At 41.4% G+C, this 14,057-nt stretch overlaps 1 protein-coding gene and 1 pseudogene across 1 annotated transcript in view; both read left to right on the top strand.

The window, feature by feature from the left end:
* The window catches only part of Trpc5 (transient receptor potential cation channel subfamily C member 5), a 375,446-nt gene that overhangs the window by 120,982 nt on the left and 240,407 nt on the right, over positions 1-14,057 (top strand). The window lies entirely within an intron of this gene.
* On the top strand, positions 7,793-8,979 carry LOC129674869 (S-phase kinase-associated protein 2-like; annotated as a pseudogene).

Below are 14,057 nucleotides of genomic sequence, written 5' to 3' on the forward strand. Positions count from 1 at the left end.
CCTTTCTGTTTCTATGCCAATACCATGCAGTTTTTATTACTGTTGCCCTGTAGTACAGCTTGAGATCGGGGATGGAGATACCTCCAGATGATCTGTTGTTGTAGAGGATCGTTTTGGAGATTCTGGGTTTTTTGTTTCTCCATATGAAGCTGAGAATCTTTTTTTCACGGTCTGTAAAGAATTGAGTTGGTATTTTGATGGGTATTGCATTGGATCTGTAGATTGCTTTTGGCAGGATGGCCATTTTCACAATGTTAATCCTACCAATCCATGAGCACGGGAGATCTTTCCATCTTCTGAGATCTTCTTCGATTTCTTTCTTCAGAGATTTGAAGTTTTTCTCAAAAAGGTCTTTCACTTCCTTGGTTAGAGTCACACCAAGATACTTTATGTTATTAGTGGCTATTGTGAAGGGTGTTGTTTCCCTAATTTCTTTCTCAACCTTTTTGTCATTGGTGTACAGGAGGGCTTCTGATTTTTTTGAGTTGATTTTGTATCCTGCCACTTTGCTGAAGGTGTTTATCAGCTGAAGGAGTTCTCTGGTTGAATTTTTAGGGTCGCTCATGTATACTATCATATCATCTGCAAATAGTGACACTTTGACCTCTTCCTTTCTGATTTGTATCCCCTTGATCTCCTTTAGTTGTCTTATTGCTCTGGCTAGGACTTCAAGTACTATGTTGAAGAGATATGGAGACAGTGGGCAGCCTTGTCTTGTCCCTGATTTCAGTGGGATTGATTTAAGTTTCTCTCCATTGAGTTTGATGTTGGCTATAGGCTTGCTGTATATTGCCTTAATATCTTTAGGTATGTGCCTTTTTATCCCTGATCTCTCCAAGACTTTAAACATGAATGGGTGTTGGACTTTGTCAAATGCTTTTTCAGCATCTAAGGAGATGATCATGTGATTTTTCTCCTTCATTTTGTTTATGTGGTGGATTACATTGATGGATTTCCGTATATTGAACCACCCTTGCATGCCTGGGATGAAGCCTACTTGGTCATGGTGGATGATATCTTTGATGTGTTCTTGGATTCGGTTTGCAAGTATTTTATTGAGTATTGTTGCATCAATGTTCATAAGAGAGATAGGTCTGAAGTTCTCTTTTTTGTTGGTTCTTTGTGTGGTTTAGGTATCAAGGTGACTGTGGCTTCATAGAATGAGTTTGGTAGTGTTCCTTCTGTTTCTATTTTGTGGAAGAGTTTGAGAAGAATTGGTGTTAGCCCTTCTTTGAAGGTCTTGTAGAATTCTGCACTGAAGCCATCTGGTCCAGGGCTTTTTTTGGAGGGGAGACTGTTAATGACTGCTTCAATTTCCTTGGGAGATATAGGGCTATTCAGTCTTTCTACCTGATCTTGGCTTAATTTTGGTAGATGGAATCTGTCAAGAAAATTATCCATTTCATTTAGATTTTCAAATTTTGTGCCATATAGGTTTTTGTAGTATGACCTAATGATTGTTTGGATTTCCACAGTATCTGTAGTTATGTCCCCATTTTCCTTTCTGATTTTGCTGATTTGGATAGTTTCTCTCTGCTTTTTAGTTAGTTTGGCTAGGGGTTTGTCTATCTTGTTGATTTTCTCAAAGAACCAGCTTTTTGTTTCATTGATTCTTTGGATAGTTTTAGTTGTTTCTAATTGATTTCAGCCCTGAGTTTGATTTTTTCCAGCCCTCTGCTCCTCTTGGGTGTATCTGCTTCTTTTTTTTCTAGGGTTTTCAGTTGGGCCATTAAGTTGTTTGTATGCAATGTTACGAATTTCTTCTTGCAGGCATTTAGTGCTATAAATTTTCCTCTGAGCAATGCTTTCAATGTGTCACATAAATTTGGGTATGTTGTGCCTTCATTTTCATTGAATTCTAGGAAGTCTTTAATTTCTTTCTTTATTTCTTCCTTGACCTAGCTGTCATTGAGTAGTAAGTTGTTCAGTTTCCATGTGCATGTCGGCTTTTTGTTGTTTCTGTTGTTGTTGATGTCCAGCTTTAGTCCATGGTGGTCGGATAGTATACAAGGGATTATTTCAATCCTTTTGTATCTGTTGAGGCTTGCTTTGTGACCCACTATATGGTCTATTTTGGAGAAGGTTCCATGTGGTGCTGAAAAGAAGGTGTACTCTTTTGAGTTTGGGTGAAAAGATCTGTAGACGTCTATTAGGTCTATTTGATTTAGGGATTCTGTGAGTGCTTTTATTTCCCTATTTGGTGTCTGTCTGGTTGATCTGTCCCTTGATGAGAGTGGGATGTTGAAGTCTCCCATTATTAAGGTATTAGGATCAATGTATGATTTAAGCTTTAATAATGTTTCATTTATGAATGTAGGTGCTCTTGTATTTGGGGCATAGATATTCAAGATTGTGATGTCCTCTTGGTGGATTTTTCCTTTGATGAGAATATAGTGGCCCTCCTTATCTTTTTTGATTAACTTTGGATGGAAGTCTATTTTATTAGATATTAGGATGGCTACTCCAGCTTGTTTTCTGGAACCATTTGCTTGAAAAACATTTTTCCAGCCCTTTACTCTGAGGTAGTGTTTATCTTTGTTGCATAGGTTTGTTTCTTGGATGCAACAGAATGTTGGATCCTGTTTCCGCAACCATTCTGTTATCCTGTGTCTTTTTATTGGGGAGTTGAGTCCATTGATATTGATAGATAGTAGTGACCAATGCATGTTAGTTCCTTTTGTAATGGAGTCGGTGATCTTACCCTGTTTCATTGCTTGTTTTCCTTTGTTTTTGTTGGGATATTATCTGTATGCCCTGTTTTCTTGGGTGAAGTTGTTTTCATTGGATTGGAGTTTTCCTTCTAGTATCTTCTGTAGGGTTGGATTGCTGTGTAGATATTGCCTAAATTTAGTTTTGTCATGGAATATTTTGTTTTCTCCATCTATGTTGATTGAAAGCTTTGCGGGGTATAGTAGTCTGGGTTGATATTTGTGATCTCTTAGAGTCTCCATGATACTTGCCCAGGCCCTTCTGGCTTTCATAGTTTCTGATGAGAAGTCCGGTGTGATTCTGACAGGTCTACCTTCATATGTTACTTGGCCTTTTTCTCTGGCTGCTTTTAATATCTTTTCTTTGTTCTGTAGTTTTAGTGTTTTGACTATGATGTGACGTGATGTGTTTCTTTTCTGGTCTAGTCTATTTGGAGTTCTGTAGGCTTCTTGTATATTTATAAACATCTCTTTCTTTAAGTTGGGAAAATTTTCTTCTATGACTTTCTTGAAAATATTTTCTGGACCTTGGAGCCTGGAGTCTTCTTTTTCATCAATTCCAATTATTCTTAGATTTTGTCTTTTCATAGTGTCCTTGATTTCTTGAATATTTTGTGATTGGAACTTTTCTGATTTTACTTTTTCTTTGAGAGAAGTATCAATTTCTGCAAGTGTGTCTTCAGCTCCAGAGATTCTCTCTTCCATCTCTTGTATTCTGTTGGTGATGCTTACTTTTGTGGTTCCTGATCTTTTCTCCAAGTTCTCCAGCTCAAGGGTTTTCTCAGTTTGTGTTTTCTTTATTGATTCTAATTATGTTTCCATGCCTTGCACCATTTCTTTCATATGTTTGAATTTGGATTCCTGTCTCTCTACGATGGTCTCTATTTCCTTGTTCATTTCCTTTTTATATGCCACTAATTTTATCTCTACTTGTGCCTCTATTTGTTTGGCTATGTTTGCCTGTGTTTCTTTAAGGCTTTTGTCTATTTCTTCTTTCTTTACCTCCAATTGACTGGCCAACTCTTTGAAAGATTTGTTCATTTCCTCCTTATGAGCCTCAAATAATTGGGTAAGCATGGCTTTAAGGTCACTTTCCTGTGCTTCTGATGAATTGGAGTAGCCATCTATTTTGGGGTTTCCTGGTGAAGTCATGATGTCCTGATTTATGTTGGAAGTGTTTTTTTGCCTACCCCTGGCCATTGGCTTATCTGAAACCTTCCCTGTTTGTTTTTGGATTCTGCAAATCAGACTGGTACTGTCTCTCTCTGGCGTCTGTAGAGTTCTTCAGCAAGCTGAGAGAGGTCCCGTGTCCTTAGCGTGTGCTGAGGACTAGCTGTACCTGTGGGAGAAAAGTACGCAGGCGCAGACGGGGCAAATGCAAGTGTGTGTGTGTGTGTGTGTGTGTGTGTGTGTGTGTGTGTGTGTGTAGGTGTGTGTAGGTGTGCGTGGACGTGTATATCAAGGGACAGAGTGATGGCTAATGTTGAACCCTTGAGTGTGTGGGAGAGGCTCTGCACTGTATATGTCGCAGGTGCTAGTGATGATCGCAACACAATTTCTGGCATTAACTGCCTTAACTCCTCAATTAGACCCACAGAGCAGGAACTTCAATGTCCCAAGTGCCCCTCTGTTTCCCAAAGTAGGTATATGGGTGGGAGGGGGTTCGATACCTGGCTTCTGTTTTAGAAGGACCCAGGAAAACAGGGTCAGATGAAAGGGGAGGAGGTCCTCCCCTATCAGGGGACTTGGAAAGGGGCAGGGAGGAGACCAGGGAGGGAGTGTGGGGTTGGGGAGGGAATGAGGGAGCGGGATACAGCTGGGACACAGAGTTAACAAAATGTAACTAAAAAGAAAAATAAAATAAAAAAAAAAAAAAAGAAGGACCCAGGATCTGGGGATTTGCAGATTCTCAAGGGTGCACTCACCTACAGGCAGGTCACTTGGCAGAGATCAGGGTATCTGGGCTCTCTGCTCTCTGGTTTGGCCCTGCTTCTTTGATGTGCTCCGCCAGCTCCGTGCTGCTGTCAATGCCAGGTTATGAGGTCTTGCTGCAGCTGGAGATTTCAAGGTGGTCACGTCAGTAGGAATCGGGGTAACCAGGCTTTCTGTTTTCTGGTTTGGCCCTGGTTAGTCTTAAACTGGAGAGCTGATGTGCCCTGCCAGCTCAGTGCTGCTCCGCCGCCAGGTTAGAAAGTCCCGTTGTAACTGGAGACTGGGTTGCTGGTCCAGATGTTTTCTGGGAAGTCCTGGGGTCTCTTCACTGTGCTCTCCCAGCGCCTGGTGTGCCTAGCTAGTGTGGCGTTTCTGTCTGGTTTTGGTGAGTATATAGCGTATTTTCTGTCACTGTGGGATTGGGCGGGCCGTACTGTCAGTGATCTTGATCCTGTGGGGCTTGTATGGCGTCTAGCAGACTCGGGCCCTGGGAGAATGGTGCAGCCACCGCGCGAATCTGGGACTCCGAGACGGGTACTGCTGGCACCTGCCGCTAAAGGGCTTGGAGCTTCGCCTCAGCCACTGCAAACCCCAGGCAGTTAAGTCTGTGCAGAGAAAGATGATTCCGCTGTGCCGAGGAGGAAGGCAGTCTGGGGGAGGGGAGTGCCTCGAGATCAGAGGGTCGTTTCTCACCTTCCCCAAACAAGTCTCCGGGTGACCCGAGACCAAAGTTTTCGCCTCCTGCGATGTTCCTGCGATGTTGTTTAGGAAGCCTCACCGTTGTTTTCCTGGGTTAGAGGTCCTTCCACGCATCAACTCAGATGGTTAGCAATTCCACAGCTCAGAAACTGTGTGTGCTAGTCGCCATCATGGCTCCGCCCCTCTCTCTAATACTTCTATAGAGAAATAAATCTCTGTTTAGCTCTGTATCCCATTTTTAAATTGGATTACTTGACTTGTTGCTTTTTAACTTCTTGAGGTTTTTATATATTCTGGATATTAGCCTTCTGTCAGATATAGGGTTGGTGAAGATTCTTTCCCAGGCTGTTGTTTTGTTCTGATGACAGTTTTCTTTACTTTACAGAAGTTTTTGAGTCTCATGAGGTCCCATTTATTGATTGTTGATCTTAGAGCCTGTGCTGTTGGTGTTCTGTTCAGGAAATTATCTCCTGTGCCAATGAGTTCAAGGCTCTTCTCCACTTTTTCTTCTAACTGATTTAGAGTATCTGGTTTTATGTTGAGGTCTTTGATCCACTTGGAATTTAGTTTTGTGCAGGGTGATAAATATGGATCTATTTTCATTTTTCTGCATGTGGACATCCAGTTACACCAACACTATTTGTTGAAGATGCTGTCTTTTTTCCATTGGATGGTTTTGGCTTCTTTGTCAAATGTCATGTATCTATAGGTGTGTGGGCTTATTTCTGGGTCTTTTATTTGATTCCATTGATCCCCCATTCTGTTTCTATGCCAGTACCATGCTGATTTTTTTTATAATTGCTCTGTAGTACAGCTTGAGATCAGGGATGGAGATATCTCCAGACTATCTGTTGTTATATAGGATTCTTTTGGAAATTCTAGGTTTTTTTGTTTTTCCATATGAAGTTGAGAATTTTTCTTTCAAAGTCTGTAAAGAAATTTGTTAGTATTTTGATGGGAATTGCATAGAATCTGTAGGTTTCTTTTGGCAGGATAGCCATTTTTCACTGTTAGTTCTACCGATCCATGAGCATGGGAGATCTTTCCATCCTCTGATACATTCTTCAATTTCTTTCTTCAGAGACTTGAAGTTTTTTTTTTTTTCAAACAGGTCTTTCACTTGCTTGGTTAGAGTCACATCAAGGTATTTTATGTTATTAGTGGCTGTTGTGAAGGGTGTAGTTTCCTTAATTTCTTACTCAGCCCTTTTGTCTTTCCTACACAGGAGGGCTATTGATTTTTTTTTGAGTTAATTTTGTATTCAGCCACTTTGCTGAAGATGTTTATTAGCTGAAGGAGTTCTCTGGTTGAATTTATTTATTTCTGAAGACACAGCAGACTTTGAAAACAGGTCACAGAGGAGGACGACGTTGCAGCCAGTCCTGAAGATACCTGATAAAACAGGATCAGATGAATGGGGAGGAGGTCCTCCCTTATCAGTGGACTTGGAAAGGGGCAGGGTGGAGATGAGGGAGGGAGGGTGGGATTGGGAGGGAATGAGGGAGCGGGACACGGCTGGGATACAGAGTTAATAAAATGTATCTGATAAGAAAAAATAAAATTAAAAAAATAAAACAGGTCACAGAGACAAGCTAGAACTCAGATGGAAGCTTCCCTCTGGGTAGTATTTACAGTGTTGGAAGGTGCTATGCAGGCTGGTGGGGGATGGGAGAGACATCAAGAGTCTTTCTCACTATGGATTCTGCATGGTACAATACTGACTTGCCAGGGAAGATGTATTAATTCATTCAATAGTGGAATAGCTGTTCTGGTAATAATCACGTGGTTTCTGATTGAATTAGAGGCCCTTTGTACAGAAGGAAATATAAACCTATTCTTACAAACCTGGTCAAAAGCCTATGACTGGAGAGCTTATAGGCCCTAGAAGGAAACCTACTATTGATGTCTTGCTAAAGGAACGTCTAATCAAAGAACCTTCTTAAGATTTATGTTTATTCCTATAGACTAGTTTATTTGATCAGGATGGGTGAGAGAAACTTCTTTTTATCGTGGCTCATGAGTAAACAGTGATTCATTTGCTGAGAATGAAGCACGGTTGAGTGCTTAACCCTAAGTGGGACAGTTACACCATCCCCTCCAAGGTTCAGAGAACACTGTGGAAGAAAAGATGGAAAGATCTTAAATACCACAAGATAGAAAGGAATGTTATGGAATACTGTGTTCTGAATAGAATATGGCCACTGTTACCATGAGTACACAGTGTCCGTGGCTACCTGCACAAGACCTGTATAAAAAGACAAGAAGGAAGAAGACTATTTGAAAAGAAGAATGAGGCACACATTGGTAGTGATAGAACGTCGCTAGTTCACGGGTCCAGCTGCTGGGGCCATGGGGATCACTCTATGCTGCTCACTGGAGTGGGAGTCTGGGAGGAATGCAGGCAGCTCATTGATTAAATGCAAACATTCAAAACTCATGAATTAGTGGACACCATGCACAGGAAGAACCTTCAGGAGATTCTGGACCAGAGTAGCAATGTCACCACCAGCTTCACCTGGGGATGGGATTCCAGCAAGACTTCTGAGCTGTTATCAAGCATAGTTGTCTGCCTTGAAGAAGGAGATGGACAGTGAGAATATCCCACATGAACTGCTCTCAAAGTTGGGCCACATCCAGAGCCCTCCAAGGAAATGCCTAAATAGCAAAGGGAGTAACAAAGACTGTGTGATCATCTGTATGCTTAAGTTCAATGGAAAGAACTTTCCAAGTGTTTCCTGGGACTCCCTTCCAGATGAGCTGTTCCTTGGGATCTTTTCCTGCCTGCACCTCCCTGAGCTGCTGAGAGTCTCTGGAGTTCGCCAGAAGTGGCACCTCCTCTAGCCTGATGAATCTCTCTGGCAGTCCCTCAACCTCTCAGGTAAAAATCTCCATACCATGTGTCTGTTCTCTTGCTTTCCTGAGGGGTGATTGTCTTTTGCTGCCCACGATTGTTCATGGAGCAACTACTGGGTGAAAGTTTCAGCTCTTTCCGTATACAGCACATGGACTTGTGGAACTCAGTTATGAATGTGTCAAACTGCGATGGATTCTGTCTGAGTGCTACAAACTGCAGAATCTAAGCCTAGAAGGCCTGCAGCTTTTCGTATCCTATTGTCAATAATCTTGCACAGAAAAAAAATTTGCTGCTACTAACCCTCTGCAGATGCTCTGGATTTTCTGAGTCTGCCTTGGCAACTCTGCTAAGCAGCTGTTCCAGAAAGGATGAGCTAAATCTCTCCTGGTGCTTCGACTTCACAGAAAAGCATGTGCAAGCAGCTGTGGAACATTTACTGGGACCATCACCCAGGTGAACCTCAGTGACTACCTCCACAAAACAGATTTTCGTACCTTAATTAAACGGTGCCCCAACTTTCTCCACCTTGACTTAAGAGACAATATCATGCTCAAAAATGACTGCTTTCCAGAATTTTTTCAACTCAACTACCTCCAACACCTCTCCCTCAGCCAGTGCTTTGATATAATACCTGAAACTTTACTCGACCTTGGAGAAATTCCAAAACTGAAAACACTACAAGTTTCTGCAGTCATGCCACTTGGTACCCTTCAACTGCTGAGAGAAGTCCTTCCTTACCAGCAGAGTAACTTTGCCTCCTTCACCACCATTGCAGGGGCGATGTGAACAGAAATCTGTGAACAGATTTCGTGGATGGCTTATGTCAGGAATTTTCTAGATTTAACATTTTCTTTGACAGATACATTGATTTCTTCCATCGTATCTTCCACACCTGAGATTCTTTCTTCCATCTTTTGTAGTCTGTTGGTTATGCTCACCTCTGTAGTTCCTGTTTTCTTCCCTAAGTTCTCCCTCTCCATCATTTCCTCCCTTTGTGTTTTCTGAAGTTTTTCCAGTTCTATCCTCAGACCTTGAACCGTTTTGTTAATCTCCTTCACCTTCCTGACTTTATTTTCCTGCTTTTCCTTTTCAATTCCTTTAAATGTTTGAACATTTTTTCTATTTCTTTTATTTCTTTCAGTGATTTAATTATTTCCTCTCTAAAGGCCACAAGCTGTTTGGCTGCATCTTCCCGTATTTCTTTATGGGTGGCTATAATCTGTTTGACTTTATCTATTTCATTATGCATTTTATTTGTTTCCTCTTCATAAGCATAAATGTAAGGTCATCTAGTGGCACTGCTTGCCACTAGATAACTGGGTTCCAGGGATGCTGTATTGCTTTGACTTTTGTTGGTTGTGCTTTCATGCTTGCCTCTGCCCTTCTGGCTGTCTCGAGTGTTGGATCTTAGTTTCTGTTACCTGCTGGAATCCTGGGGTGGGGAAAAATCTCCTTGGCTGTAAGGTGGTTTTTCCTGAAAAAGGCCTCCTCAGCTTTTTGCTTATGGCCAATGAATGGCCAGTGCTTCTCAGGAAATTGCCACAGCTTTCATCAGGTGTAGGGATCCATGTGGTAACTGCAGTCACTGGTAGTCATGGGGAACTCTCCTCTCACCAGGAGAAGTCCTGGAAATAGCAGCCCTGCCACTGGGTTTCTTGCTCTGAATTTAGTGAGCTGCTGTTGTTCTTACACTGTGTTTGCTGTGTGTAGCCCTCTTGAAGACCCAGGGAGCACAGCTGTTTGGTCAGTTTACCTAGGGAGAAAGGCTGTCATTTGGAACAGCATCTGTGGGATGATCCTATAGATCATAGGTGTCTGTATGTCTTAAGTGGGAGCTCTGTGCCCCAGTGCCCAAGAAGTAATTAGTGGCAGGTGAGTGCAGTACTCAGGTGTGTTGCAGGAGGCTGGAGCTGGGAGCCTGGGTGAGTACAGGAAGTTATCCCGGGATTAGCTGGGTGTCCTTAGGTGGGACCTGATATTTCTCCCTTGGGGTTTCTTCCTGTGAAGGAGACCCAGTCTGTGGTGTTTTCAGGTCCACAGTTCAGTCTGGGATAGCGAGTAGAGGACACAGGTGCAGACAGATGCCTCTGTGCTGGTGACTGGGTGCCTGCAGGAAACTGGAACTTTCCCTTGGAACTTGTCATGGTGGTGATGAGTGTTTGGCCAGGTGCCCTGAGATCAGACCTGATGTTTCCTTTACTGTGAGGTTTCCTCCCAAAAGGGAAACCTAGTGTCAGGTGTTTGGGGCCCACAAATCTGTCTGAGATGGTGAGTTAGGTGCACGGGAGGGTCTCTGGGCTAGCAAGTGAGTGCCTGCCAAAGACAGGGACTTTTTCCGGGGGGTTGTTTGGGTGACCTGAGGTCGGTAGGCCCTAATTGCTTCCTTCACAGAGGGGTTTTCTCTTGACTGAAAAACCCAGTCTCTGATGTTGTGGGGACCACAGTTCAGTCTGGGATGTTGATCAGAACACTCAGGCGTGTGATTCTGGCCTGGCGGCCAAGCTCCTACAGGGTCCAGGGAACTCTTCCAGGATTTATTTGGGTGACCTCAAAATGGACCTGATTGCTTCCCACACCGTGGGGTTTACTCTCACCAGGAAAACACAATCACTGGTGTTTGGGGGCCCAGATTTCGTTCTGTTGGTCTCTGTGCAGTCACTGCTCTCCTGCTCGTCAAACACAGTGTCCTCCTGGGATCATCATCTTGCACTCCCCACCTCTAATTCTAGGATTCAATACAAGTCTATATGCAACATCAATTCCTTCATTCAGCTATAGTTAGTGGAGCATTAGTATAAAAAAATGGTGTTATTATAGGGAATAAGACATAAATAGTATCTACACTTGTGAAATTGACAGTGTACTAAAACATGATCTAGGAAAATGCAATGAAAAAAAATCAGACTTGTTATTTTCAATTTTCTATGTCATATTAAATATATCATTTAAAGAGGAAGCCCTCACACAGAATTCTTGGTGATGTATTTTCAATGCTTTGTTTGTAATAAGTCTTCAACTGTATTCTGCATTTTACATTTATCATGCATCTCATTTTAAACTAGCCACATTTCAAGGGCTCGATAACCATATAGAGTTCCTGGCTACTGTGCTAGAGGATAGCTCTAGTCTACTTGACACGGCAATGCACTATGTTACTTTGTTATGCTGTGAGAGGAACCAATGGCCATCTAGACATGAAGACATTCAATTAGAGAATAGAGAAAACAAGAAAAGTTTAGTAAGTGTTAATCAGGTAAATAGTGGAGGAAAAGATGCTCCAGGATAAAGAAATCATCTAAGCTGCAAATTGACCATGCAAGACACAGTGTTCAAGTTTTATATGGGCAAAATAAAGTCCAGAGGAAAGAAAGCAGTGAAGTGGAGAGTGTGCAAGATTTGAGACACTATCAGAGTATGGATGGACAAAGAACAGGTTTGGTACCCTCCTGTGGAATTAGCCTCACTGCTAATCCAATGTGTGAGCACTTAGTTAGGATCTCTCAGAAACAGATTCTCCTCTGTTTGGAAATGTTACTCTCTAAACTTCTCTTTCTGCAAGTAGCTTACACCTCAGACCTGTGACTTAGTTGATTTAAAAATCATCTGAAATGTTAGTACCAATTGCCCAAGAAAAACTTGCCTTGGAACCCAAAATAGGAGTTTTTCACAGCCCTGTACATTTTACATCATTATCACACTGGGCTCCTCAGCCTGCCCCAGTAGTCTCTTTCTCCATAAAAGTAATAATGATAATAGTAGCATGCTTTGAAAACACTGCTAGTTAGAGTTTTTCAAATGCGCTCAGTAGACTCCTGTCAATGTTTAATGCGCATCCCATCTGTCTTTCAAAACGAGGATTGATAATCTTACCCCATGTCCGCTCTCTTGATTATCTTTTTTAGGTGTATAGATTTCATTATGTTTATCATATCTTATAGGTCTATATAAGTGAGTATACACCGTGTTTGTTGACCAAACCTTTGGCAGAGTACAGGGAATCATAAGAAAGAAAGGGAGTTAGTCTGATGAGGAAAGGATAGGAGCTCCACAAGGACCAAACATATCTGGGCACAGGGTCTTTTCTGAGACTGACATGCAACCAAGGACCATATATGAATGTAACCTAGATCCTCTGCTCAGATGTAGCTTGTGGTAGCTCAGTAACCAATTGGTTTACCATAGTGAGGGGAACAAGGACTATTTCTAACAGGAACTCAATGACTGGCTCTTTGGCCTCCCCACCCCCCCAAGGGAGGAGCAGTCCTGTTAGGCCACAGAGGAGAGCTTTGCAGCCAGTCCTGAAGTCACCTGATAAAACAGGATCGGATGAATGGGGAGGAGGTCCCCCCTATCAGTGGACTTGGCAAGGGGCACGGTGGAGATGAGGGAGGGAGGGAGGGACTGGGAGGGAATGAGGGATCGGGACACAGCTGGGATACAGAGTTAATAAAATGTAACTGATAAGAAAAAAATAAAATTAAAAAAAAATAGTAGCATGCTTAATAACTTACAATATGCCATGCTAGGTGCTTTTCATGAATTACCATTTTATGTGTTTTATTTTTTGTAATTATAATATAATTACATATTTCCACCATCTCTTTCCTCCCTCCAACCCCTCCCATGTACCCTTCTTGTTTTCTTTCTCTCAAATTCATGGTTTCCTTTTTATTAGTTGTTGTTATATAAATACACACATTTTTATGTATATTCATATTCTTAAACATTTAAATATAACCTGCTTAGTCTGTACAGTGTTACCTATATGTATATGATCTGAGAGCTGACTGCTTGGTATTGAATGGCCAATTAGGGTTTTTTCCCCAGAGAAAACCATTGCTCCCACTCTCAGAATTTATAAGTTGCCAATCTCTTATCTCTACCCCTATCTCTATCATCTCTATCTCTATCTATCTCTATCATCTATCTCTATCTCTATTATCTATATCTATATCTACATCTACCTTTACCTCTATCTCTATCATCTCTATCTCTCTCTATCTCTATCGTCTATCTCTATCTCTATCATCTGTATCTATATCTATATCTATATCTATATCTACATCTACATCTACCTCTCCCTCTCCCACTCCATTTCCCTCTACCTCTACCTCTACCTCTACATCTATCTATCTCTATCTCTATCTCTATCTCTATCTCTATCTCTATCTCTATCTATATCTATATCTATATCTATATCTATATCTTTGTATCTATCTTGTCTAAGGTTGAGGCCCTGAAAGCTTTCCCATTTCCATGTAAGTATGTCCATTGGTAACATCATTGTTCCAGTCTTGTTTAGGCAGCCATATTGATAAGACTTCATAAGTGTAGCCTCTCTGACTGCTATTAAAAATATAATCTGTCAGCAAACTTTTTGTTCCTCTAGCCCTTACAATCAGTCTGGTTCTTCTTCAACAATAAATTCTTAGCCTTAGGTCCAAAACTTGTGTTGGAAATATGACATTTGTGACTCAAATAGTTGTTATTCTAATTAGTCTTAAGTCCTGCTGAACAAGGTGAAAACAATGTCTGGTACTATAAACTTAACTAACTACCTGGGCTAATAAATTCATGGATATTGTAAAAGAGCTTACAACTACCATTTTACTAAACCAGCACAATGCCTAAATACATCCTGAATATTTATCCTTTTACCTATCCACAAAATAGAGTAATTCTCATCCTTCTTTAAAAAAAAAAAAACTTCTCTTTGCAACAAATAGTGATCATTACAGAAAACCATAACTGATCCAAATGGGGAGAAGAGATTTTATGGTGCTTGTTCCCAAATGTCTTTCTTTCTTTCTTTCTTTCTTTCTTTCTTTCTTTCTTTCTTTCTTTCTTTCTTTCTTTCTTTCTTT

Source organism: Psammomys obesus, unplaced genomic scaffold, assembly GCF_907164565.1.
Source record: "Psammomys obesus unplaced genomic scaffold, mPsaObe1.curated_primary_1811, whole genome shotgun sequence".
NCBI classification, from domain to species: Eukaryota; Metazoa; Chordata; class Mammalia; order Rodentia; family Muridae; genus Psammomys; species Psammomys obesus.